The sequence below is a fragment of the Amblyomma maculatum genome, chromosome 11 (assembly GCF_055883805.1).
Source record: "Amblyomma maculatum isolate TAMU_Amacu chromosome 11, ASM5588380v1, whole genome shotgun sequence".
NCBI lineage: Eukaryota > Metazoa > Arthropoda > Arachnida > Ixodida > Ixodidae > Amblyomma > Amblyomma maculatum.
Window position 1 is genome coordinate 102,244,237 of NC_139354.1, and position 12,105 is coordinate 102,256,341.

Consider the following 12,105-nt stretch of genomic DNA (forward strand, 5'->3'; position numbering starts at 1 on the left):
CGTCCATTACGTTCACGTATGGCTCACCTACACACTGATCTCACAATGCCTTTAAGATTATAATATGATTCAGGTTTGTACATTCTGAACAGGACAGAGAGGTGGCGACCTACAAGCATAGTTTCATACAAGCATATCTACTCCAAACAAAAAATATTTGATGGCTAGTAATTAAGGCGCGCCTCATTCAGATCACGTGGGCATCTTGCCATTGAGAAAATTATAACCACTACTTAGCAGTTCCGCATTATCTCTGTTGTTAAAATGAAAAGTGTAAATAATCTGGTCTCATTATGCGGGAATCGCATGAACTTGTATCCCAAATAAATACCTTGGAGTTCCTCATTATTCATTCAAGGCTAGTAGGTTCTACTGGAGCGAGCGGGTCCCGGCACTCTAAAGCTATGCTCGGCCTTTTGTTCCGCACTGCCTAGCAATTTTTTTTCGAGCACAGACCTGTAACGTGTTCCTAGCAACAAAAAATTATTTTTAGCAGGTACTTCATTGTGCGAGACACTACATCCAAAGTATTCACTGAACGTTTGCGATGTTGATATTGTTCTCCCGTCTTGGGCCAATGTGGTGTGATAACCTATTGAGGCTTGTTTCTGCTGGCGGACTAGGTTTGACACATCACTATTTCAGATAGTTAGTTGTTCGTTCCTTCTTTTTCCATAACAGCTCCATCCAATTATCAGAACTTTCCTGCAAACTAACTTCGTGAACATTTTTCGCAACTTAGTGGTCTCTCAATTTTACTGATCGGTCCTAGTTATTTCGTTTAATGAAAGAAGTTTCCGATCTAGTGAATTAATAATTTCTACTACTTATTCTGTTTTACGGTAATATTTATACACAGAATTGATATTTATGTTGTTCCCACCTCTATCGTATTGTTCTCTCTATTTTATTGTATGGGTCATATGTATGCAAAATAACTACCTCGCCTTCTGCTAAAACATTTTTCTTTGAACTTCATGCTGAAGATTTACCTGTTATACAGTGGCTTCACAAAAATAGTTTTGTTTCTTCTGTCAATTGTCAGCTATGTTATACACCTGAAATCATCGAACAATGTTTTAGTACCTGTTAAGATCCGATACTATTTTGGGACGTTCTACAAATAACAGTTAAGAAAGACTTTATTTGAATTCCTGGGTGTGCGTTACGTAAGTGCTCTTTGATATGTTTTCGTCCTTGCACTGTACAGCCTGTGGGAAACGCGTATGTTGGAACGGAATGCTGAGAATCTCGTTTCCCCCAGTACTTATTTCGGCCAGAAGGTGCTACAAATGAGAGACAGTTATGAATATAATGACTATCAGCCGGACTGGCTGCCATTATTGATGTGTTGTCTTTCCATTGCCAAGGTTTATTTAAAGTTGGGCTTAGACGTATTGTAGGTGTATGGTGTTGTATGTTTGAAATAATATGTTTTTAGGCTGCAGGCTGTTTACTTTGTAGAGAATTTATATAGCACTTTTCTGCATCTAAAGATATGCAATAAATAGCATGCTGAAAAAACAAATTCGGCCTCTAAATCATTTCTACACAGTCCATGTACAAATACAATTGTTTCAGTTATAAATAACATGTTTAACGAAAAATCCTGGTTTAGCCGAGTGGTAAGCAAAGAAAGCAAATAAATAAGACGTACTGAGTTCGAATCCCACCTGCGCTGCTGCTTTTTTCAATATTTCATTTTCTTATCCACCTATTCAGTTCTTTCATTGTACTTGGGGTGCTTCGCTACTACTAAGTTTTTACTTTTTTCCAAGGCCTTTTCTTGCCAGGCGACCAATATCACTAGTGCGGAGCATGTGAGTGTGCCACTTCCCAGCGGGCCCAGTCTCCAGCGTCATTCTGAATCTCTAGTATCCAGCATCATGATTACGTTTGGTGCTCTGGCGCTGGGACCCAGCGGCGCTGGTTTTTGCATAGGGAAGGTAAACGTGGCGGGGGGCCAGACATTTAGGTTGTCGGACGAAGTAAACTCCGGACTAACGCACCCGCCGCCTTTTTTTGACCCCATATGCAAACAACCGGCTTGTGCAAATGCCTAAAGTGCTTTTCATTGCTGTTCCTTAATAACTTGGAAGAATGGGTGCGCTATTGTGTTTCATGTTTTTGGTGTCGTACACTTACTTTGCCTCACACATAGAAGAGAGCGAGAACAGACACTAAAAGATGAAGATTTTGACGAAAACAGCGATGACCATTAGCTGAAGATTTTATTTCTGTGCTTTGACATGCAACGCGCGCAAGTGCACGGTCACAACCGAAATACCCAGGAAAAGGCCGAGGCTTCAGAATAATTACGGAACCTTTAAACGAGTGAGTAATGGACGTCAGTACAAAGCGGAAATGATTAGGGTTTTGTTCTTGCACTTCAATGGTGGCAGTACGCTGAGAGGCCCACGTATCTGCAGTAACATCCATGAGGGCAACTTACGAACAGGCTGCAGCCCTGCAAAATAAAAGGCATAACAATACCTGTAAATCATATTTACTCGTTGCGTGTCGCGGTATATATATATATATTAAGGGGAAATGAGGGTGCTCGTTATAACACATGAAGGAAAGAAGCCAACAGTCGGCGAGGCCAAGGAAAGCGTTGGGGATGGTCCTCTTACGTCTTTTTTTTTTTAATGTTTGCTTAGATAATCAAAGAAATTGGTAACGAATCTTTTAGGGGAAAGATAATTAAACGCAAAGTAGGAGAAAAAACAACGTGCCGATGGTGGGAACCGAACCCACGACCTCCGAATATCGCGTCCGGTTCTCTACCAACTGAGCTACATCGGCCGCTGGTAGCCATAGTTGGTAGAGCACCGGACGCGATATTCGGAGGTCGTGAGTTCGGTTCCCACCATCAGCACGTTGTTTTTTCTTCTACTTTGCGTTTAATTATCTTCCCCCTAAACAGATTTGTTACTAATTTCTGTGATTATCTAAGCAAACATTAAAAAAAAAGACGTAAGAGGACCATCCCCAACGCTTTCCTTGGCCTCGCCGACTGTTGGCTTCTTTCCTTCATATATATATATATATATATATATATATATATATATATATATATATATATATATGTGTGTGTGTGTGTGTGTACATTGTGCGTATGTCATTTGTGTACGCTGTCTTCAGCGGTGGTGTAGCTCATGTCGAGTAAACAGCCACAGGTGTTCTGTTGTTGGACAGTCTGTCAAGTGTAAACTGCACTGGACTAACAGTACGTCCTATTTGATTATAATTAATTAGCTAATTGGGAATATATAAACAATTTACACCACCACTGCAAGTATTATATCGTTGGATAGCTTACGTACGGTATAATTGCACTGTAGAATTTGCATATCTTATTACGCCAAATTTAATTAGTTATTACTGATTAATAAATTGAAATTTACACTACAACATGAATTGAGATATCGTTGGATAGCTTATGTAGACAATAATTACACTGAACTAGATGCAGGCTTCAATTGTTTGCCGCTAATCAGATAAAGCAATAAAAAAAATGAAATCTGTGTTATAACACAAAGTTATTATTGGATAGCTTAAATCGTTTGCTTATACCATTACTGCCTATCCTAATTACTGTTGTTATTTATTTAAATGTGATGAATAATAGGTCTTTAAATTACAAATTCGTCATATCGTTGAAAAGGTCTTGACGCGTAAATCCAAAATCAAACGCTCAACTGCGCAAAACTCTGTAGAACCAAGCAGTTCTACAGTCCGAAAATGTCCGAACTCAGTCCGAAAATGCATCACAGGAACGAAACAATAGGACTTAAGCGCGATAGTCCAAACTTTTGTTTTCGGCTCCCCCCTTCACCGCTAATTCTGTGTGCCGCGCGCGTGTTTAATTAGAAATAAGACGCTACGCGACGGCAGGTTGTATATACAGTGTATTCTATTATAACTATATAGTTGTAGTGGCGGCTCGAGCACAGGTATTTTGGCAGACAGTTCCGGTGAACTCTCGCGCGACCGGCGCGAACTTGTTTTCCTTTTTGATTTAGAAATAGCGGAGGTATCTCTCTGCAAACCTCTCGTGTTGCACCCGCTTTATTATAAATCTTGCAATCCGCTCCATGACGTTTTTATGCCCGCCGGCCGTAGCTGGGGTTTGATTATTGGATAGCAATTACTGAGGCCAGGAGCATGTCTTCCTACCTTTTGTATTTAAATTTGGTTTGCAGGCCGCGGGGCGGTGGGCACACACGGAGGTCGGGTTCGTCTATGCCTTGAATCATTTTTTTTCTAAAAGGCTCCTCGCATCGCCCCCACCCCAGTTGTCATGACCTCCTTAAGCTGCTGCATGCAAAGGGTCGTCGAGCGGTAAAGTAAAAACCATTCCGACAGGAAGAAATCTGGAAGTAGGCACACGCTCGGCGAGGGGGACTTTGTGTCGCTCTCCCCGCGCATTGTGCGGATGCAACGGTTGGTGGTCTTTTTCGTACAAGTTGACTTGGGACGGTAGTAAAGTGTAGCGGGGAGGGCGGGTGCGGACGTGAACAGAATTAAAAAACACATGCGAGCCGCCACGCTGAAATGGGGTGCTTAAATGGCTTTTGTTCGCGCCTCGTCGATGACTGGCAACCAAGTACAGATGCCGTATCCGTATGTATCTGTTCTGCGGACACCGCTTGTGGATGTGGCATTTCAACGTGATTTTATTGTTTTATTGCTATTTGGAAGATCGTGTCTTTGCGCAGTATTCAAGGGGAGTATATTAAATGAATTCCTGGTGCTCGCTGTTCTCGAATTAAGCCAGTGTGACACTGCTTTGTTAAAATTTAAAGAACGCACTCCGACTGGTTCCAATAAACACTTTCCCTATTGGTCACTCAGACGGTCCTCAGAATTCTTGGTAAACGTATGCAAGACAATGTTTTGTCACCAAAGAGGAGACTTGAACAGGGATGGAGGAGTGAGTGTTCGGGCCAGGGCAAGGTTTATATAAACTGAGCGAGCTGCGACGAATGAGGAACCACTACGAGTACCGTGACGCAATTTATATCGGTTAGGACGGAGGCTCGTTTCGAGGCTCGTTTGGATCGCACTGGTGGTACTGTAAAAAGTGTGTATATAGTGTCAATAAATTATTTTTTGTATATTTGTACCGGGAAGAAACGTCCAGCCATGTCATCCTTCTGCAACATTTTGGACTCAACGAACCACATCAACACCAAGGACCCGACGTTGCGACAACAGAAGCAGAGACATCTAACTGACTACAAATATGGCTTTTGGAGGGCTGCCCAGTCTTTTTGTGTGTTGTAAAGAACATACCATTCGATGCATCTGCATCAATGGACGTGTGGCAAACGGTGAAGTCGGTGAAGTGTGGCAAACGGTGAAAAATACCGAGTCCTTAGCGTATGTCGCGCTTCCGTTGAACTTTATTCATCGCATAAGCACTGTTTCTTTCATGCGCTAAAGTATACGGCACATCTTCGCGTTGTGCAGCTTTGGTCATTCCGTTTTTGTGTACGCTTCTACATCGAAATGACATTGTCATGCCCATAACAAGTTGTTTACAAAAGCACAACTCCGACCACTGGCTATTTACTATTGATTTGGAATATTTTCCAAGATATTTATACCTAAATTTATTCACACTATATAGGTCCATCGCAGTGAGATCACAGCCTTTGCGCAAAAGTAATAAATGTAGTTCTAAGTTTAGGAATTCTAAAACTGTTTACTCACACACCCTATATATGGTGCCACTTGACAAATGCAACTTTGCTGAAGGTTGCTGTGGTCCTCAAAATACCCACCACATTTGTTCCACTATTGTTATCCTCGCAGCACTATTCGACCAGTAGATTAAACGACTTGCGCGTAATTAATAATACAGTGGTAAATGTTGCTCACTTGTCCAACACAAGCTGGATCGGTTCCTCTTCTTCGCGGTGGACTCCCGCAGCCATCAATGCTAAATAAAAAAGGCGTATGTGAAGTTAGTAAAGTCAGTACCGTAACGAACTGTGGGTGGCCATTCGCCCGCAGTATCAATCAGCGCCGATCTTTAAAAACTGGTGCGCTGCAAAATAGCCAAGACCGAAAAATTGTAAGCAATTTGCGAACGTTGGATAATAAATTCTTTGTTTTTAGAATAAATAACACATAAACTTACACGTAAGAAACGGTACACTCTCCACTACTCTCATGAATGAGTTATGAACAAGCGATTAAAAACATTCATAACTTTCCACCGAGCATTTTAATAAAGAAGCGCAACTAGGTAGGAAGTAGAGATAATGTTTTTACCGCGAGCTTATCTTCCATGTGCGAACCTGCACTGGTGTGTACTGGGATTAACTGACGCCGCTACCCGTAAATAAAGGTTGCTTCAAAAATTCCCTTTTGCTTTTTATCGAAGCACTCTTTTACAGCTACCAGTCACTTTGCTGCGGTTTAGCGCATAGCTGTCTCAGAGGGGGCCAGAAATTAAACTGTTGAGTGTCTTTTTTTTAGGTAGCACTCAGTACAAATTTTATTCGTATTTTTACGTTCTTCCTCTGACGTTCCATGTATGCACAGCAGAGAGCATGCTGTTTACGCCATGTTTAGAATTTGGCCTTTTCTTTTGCCCGCTGGAGAACTGTAGTTCTAAGATAAGAATACAATTAATAATAGACAACTTTCCTACGCACACTGGCTAAAATTGTGTTAAAGCATGCGTATTGAAAGATTGCGGGCCGTTAAGAACAATATTGAGTTTAGGTTTAATTACCGCCACTACACGCCAACTTTGACATTTTATAACACCCAAAGATGGCGTTATACAGAAATTTCATTTCCTAGATATACTGCAGGACACTTGCATTTTTATTGTTAGCAGGTAACTAACAGTGATGGGAGATGCTATATGCAATGATTACCACCGTGCGTGAAATCAAGTGCAAATTCAATTGTTTTTAATATTTCTTTTCATATACATTTTACGACAGTACTTGCACTCACACGCTTCTTGAACAAATCTGACGACAATAAGAGAGCGCATTTTATGACATAGATGCTGATCGCACTGCTGAGCTAAACAAATGTTTTCCGTTAGACGTGAAAGCACCTACGAATTCTCAAAGCTTTAGGCAAATTATTTACATCCGGTATATAAATAGTTGTAAGGAATTAAAGGAATCAATACACTAGAGCAGAGTTATTAAGGAATAGATTTTCGAAATACGAAGAAAAAAATTTTCGTGAATTAAATTGTTTGGCGCTAATTTCGCTCGACTAGTGGTTGCGCGCAGCGGGGCCAGGCAAAACACACGACATGAGTAAGCCGCTAGTATTTTGCGCAAGATGGCCTCCCATTGTCTCCTGATCGATGGAACACGTTTTTTATAACGTTAAAGGTCTCTCTTGCACGGCTAAGACCGCGCGGACGGTTTGGCAGAAATTGAATCAGGAACAAAGACCGGACGCAGGCAGTGGAAGGAGGGGTTCATTTAAGAACATGCACCGCCAACATTTTCTGCTTTTCTTGTTGAGCCCACCCCTTACCAGCCCCCGTATATCCGTGCGCAGCCATCGTACTATAGACACCAGCGACTGGCGAGTTCTTTCGATTCTCTCCTGCCTAAGTGTGGCAGCATAGCCTTAGGCAGCTGTCGACATGTACAGGTGATCAAAGTCTTTGATTAAAATTAGTAATCAGCACCTCTTTTATAATTTTTCTGCCGCCTAATATAGCATACAACAACGGCACATAACATATCATTACTAATGAACACAATTTGCAGTGCATTACCAATTTATGCACGACTCACACATTCGTCAGTTGTAGACATATTCGCTTCAACGAGTCGCAATTGTTGCTGACAATGTCAGGAGCGAGAGTCTGGTTCTCGAGCAAATAAAAAATATTATAAACCAAAATACGCGTGTTACGACCGGTGGTTATAGTATCGCTGTAATTCAATAATTGCAAAAACATGCGAATTACGAACTAAAATTTTATTGCACGGCCCATTAATTCACTAAATGCTTTTTTTTTCTGATTTTACTAACACTTATTAATTAACCAATATAAATATGCATTTCTTTTACCGTGTAAACACTTGAATTTCAACATTCCAGGACAGATACCTGCGTTGTTTTTGCAGATAGGTTTTTCCGGGAAAACAGACACAATGTAAAATGGCTCAATCATTACGACTTTTGCTGAATCAAATATGACTTCTTCTCGCCTTTGATTATAAAAGACAACGTTTTGTTGCACAAGTAAGGGCTTTTAGAATAAATGTGACACCTTTTTTTTTAACTTTACCCCCTGTGATGCGATTCAAAAGGGCTACTCGCACACAGATATGTTGGAAAGTAAGATAAAGTACTTTACTCTATTCAATAAAAAGAGACGTCGTTAGCCATAGCCCTGCCGTAAAAAATGTGTTACATTTTATCAAATACACAAACTTTGTCTCCAGTTAATGTAACAAAAGTGCGAAAAATGTCATTTCAGTCATTTCAGTATTGTGGAATGGAAAAATTAAAGTCATTAATATTTAAAACGCGCGATACCTGGCGGTACAATATTTTGAACCACAAACTCAGTAATAAATTGCAAAACCGGGGTCAGCTTTGATGTTGATTGATTTTAATTTCGCAATACGAAGTGGTCAAAGAAGCTGACCCGTAATCTTTAAAACTGATTTTCACATCTGAGGACATCTTCCGCAGCATATTTGTCTCCAATGCGGTGGGACGCTAGATAATCGGCAAGAATTTTTAAATACTGGGTTCAATGAGAGGTTTACTGTGATTAATATTTAGACACTACAATAGGCATCACGTTGCGATAAAAAATTTGCTATGGGCCAATTTCACTAGCGCTCCCATTTTTTGTGCTTTTGAAAATGTGACTGAACACAGTTCTTTAGATAGAATAGTTTTTTCCGCCTCGCGCCGGAAGACGCGCGTTAAAAAAAAAACATCGCTTTAAACATCGCGTTTAAAAAAAAATAAATGACACAACTGCTAATCACCTTTTTCCCCCTGTTTTGCGTATTCGGCGCTGCTTCATGCTCTAGGTCACGCAGGACAGTGTAAGTGAATGACAGTCCTACTATTGATTGACGATGCGCGTGTGCAGTGCTTCGGAGCAAGGTTGTTTCCAAAGTACGCGGAATTTTTCACGATAAAGTCACAATTTGGTAAGTGCCAGTGTTGGCGATCTTTGCAGAACTATAAACTGCTACCGCTATAAACAATACTCGGCTGCAAATTCCTACTAGCTATACGGCATTGAACTCAACAGTTATAGTTTCTTATCAAAAATAGTGTGACCAGCTAAATAGTTGAACTTTTTTCAACTTTTCAAATGTACAAAATACTTGCATAATTGTGCCGCAGTAGCCTTATTCATATACAAAGCCCTACTTCGTGTAATACTACCCTGTATCTTCTAAAGCAAAATAAGTAAATTTTAATATATATATACGCTGTGTTGTAAACTTCACTTGCATATATTGCACACACATGCCTCTAACACGTTTAGAAGCACGTTTTAGAACGGGAAAATATCTGCCTGCATAGGCCACATGTAGAGTTCGCTTCGCGCTGAGCTCGTGAAGAATTTACAGGGAACAATCGACAGCTCCTGTGAGTTCTCAAAACATCCTGCCGTCTCCATACATAGAGAATTAGACTCGTTCGGAGCCTCCAGACTACTTACCTCAGTGTAACGCCACATTTAAAAGCGACTCGCACGTGAAGTCGAGCTGGCGGTCGAACCCCTCACGCGGCGAGGCCAAGGAGCGAGCGCTGATGTTTCTTTTTTTTCACCTTTTCTCCCATCTTCTTGGGCGCGGGCGCGCGCGAGGCTTTGTTTGTTCCGTCCCTTCGCCCCGAGGCTTCGCCAAGAAGCGAACGGCAGACGCATCCAATTATCAGCCGGGAACAACAGCAACACGCTTCTGCGAACCACTTTACGGCCAGCTCGAACAGCGATGTCCCGCCGTGGCGCCAAGCATGGGTGCAGGGAGACGCCGTTAATGAAGCTTTTTGCACTGCCACAAGCGCTCACTAAATGTCCTGCAGAAGGTGACAATCGGCGCGACCCTGGGCCCTCCCAAGTAGGCAATCAGCCCTGCGGCCTCCCGCTGTGTCGCGAGACATTGGGTCCGAGCAACGGCGACTGTACACTGCCCTGGGACAGTGCACCCACCCCCCCTTTTCCTCGAACGGGACGGCGGGGTGGCCTAGTCTCCAGATCCCCGCGGCGTTTCTTTCACAAAGGCTCCAGCTGCAAGGTCGCGTCGCAAACACGCTGAGGAGGGGAGGAAAAGACGGGCGCCGTGTGAGAGGGTTTGGGGACCAACGAGTGGAAAGAGTGTGTTTTGAATGTTGTATTTTTATTTGACGTAATTAAGGGCCTGGGTCCGAAATTATTCCCAACCCACTGGGGTTGTGGCATGTTTTTAAACAATTTGATCGGCTGCTTCATTTTCGGGGCGGATCACCTAAGGTGACCGCCCTTGGGTCTTTGTTGATGTTTGGTATCAGAAAGCGGTCCTCGGACCATGTTCGACAGTCAAGATTGAGGCTCCGTGCTTAGCACGCATTTACACCCCCTAGGCTTTAACCGAAACGCTCGGTAGGAAAGTAAGGGCCTGTAAAGTGACTTCTCTGTGTGAGAGTCTTCATTTTCATTTAGGTTACAGTTGTCTGTGTGACTTGTTGCTGTAGCTTTGCCAGTGTATACTATTTTGCTTCTGTAAATATATATCTCCTCCTGACCATCATCAGATCATCGTCTTGTGCTTCGTACCTACCGAAGACAGCAAAACTTCACTGGCGCAGCACGACAGGGTTCGGCAACCAGCGACCAGGAGCATCACCCAGAGCACCCATGCCCTGGGAACCCACTAGGCAACAAGCGTCCGCACGTCCAGCCAGAATCAGCAAGGTGATCCAGGCCCCGAACCAGAGGCAGCGTTCTGGGGAAGGACTCCGACGACGCTGCGGCACCAAGGGACGGAGGCCCCAACTGGCGACACCAGCACGGGTAAGCGGGATTTCTTGCGCTTTGTTGAAGTGGCTATGGCTCAAGTGTAAAGTGGCGTATGTTTTTAACACGGAGCATGATGGCGAGCGTAGGCGAGAGAGAGACAGGGGGAAATATAACAGATGACAGCGAGCAGTCGGAGCATGCGACAACTCAGCCGGTAGCAGGAGCGCTACATGAAGTAGCGGAGATGTCGGTATCCGATGCGGTTGCAATTCGCCGCATGGAACTAGATTTTGAGCTGGAAAAATTGAAAATTCTTTCACAGGAACGCCTAGAGTTACAGCAACTTGGGCTAGATCCAGCGGTTGCAATGGCGATAGCGGGAAGCGGGCAGACGTCTGTAAGGTCAGACATTCACGATCAGCGTCGAATGGGGCCCGATCCAGTCTCCCAATGCGCTAAAGTCCTTAAGGGACTGAAGCTGCCGTGTGACGCAGACGTGCCGTTATGGTTCGAGGAAGTCGAGAGAATTTTCACGACGTAGAAGGTGCCAAACGATATCCGCGTTCACTTAATCATGCCAGCACTAGCTGAGCGTGTCAGGTACCTTCTCCGTAACCTCGGGGACGATGAGTGTGGCAGCTACGAGTCGGTAAAAACAGCCGTTTTAAAGGAGCTGAAGCTTAACCCCTCAGAATACCTCGAACGCTTTGAGTGCGCGACGAAACGCAGTGATGAAACTTGGGCGCAGTTCACCTCGCGCCCTAAGACGTACTGTCAGTACTAGCTTCGGTCACGGGACGCAGAAACCAAAGACGACCTGGTATCATTGATCATCGCAGATCGCATAAAGGGTAGCTTGAGCCCTGAGGGCTTAGAGAATGTGCGTCTTCGTGAGGAGGAGAGGTGGCTAAAGCCGGATGAAATCTCCGACGTTCTCCAAACGTTCGAACAGGCTAAGGGCAAGGGGCGCGCAGCGAAACAAATTGTTGTGTATGCGGAAAAACCGAAGGGACCCCTGCGAGCGGCGAACAATGATAGCAAACGGCCAATTCAGTGTTGAGTGCCGTGCATCTGGCCACCGAGCCAAGGAATGCCCTCGCGCTTCACAAAACGTGCAGAAGAAGGAGAAACGCGCT

The 12,105-nt window shown here is 43.4% G+C and overlaps 1 long non-coding RNA gene across 1 annotated transcript in view; it reads right to left on the minus strand.

Moving 5' to 3' along the window:
* Positions 1-2,247: 2,247 nt before the first annotated feature.
* LOC146174513 (uncharacterized) overlaps positions 2,248-12,105 on the minus strand; it is a 46,992-nt gene continuing 37,134 nt past the window's right edge. The window contains exons 2-3 of the long non-coding RNA XR_014701730.1: positions 5,887-5,947; positions 2,248-2,467 (exon numbers count right to left, since the gene is read on the minus strand). This is a non-coding gene — a long non-coding RNA (uncharacterized LOC146174513). The remainder of the gene's footprint in view (positions 2,468-5,886; positions 5,948-12,105) is intronic.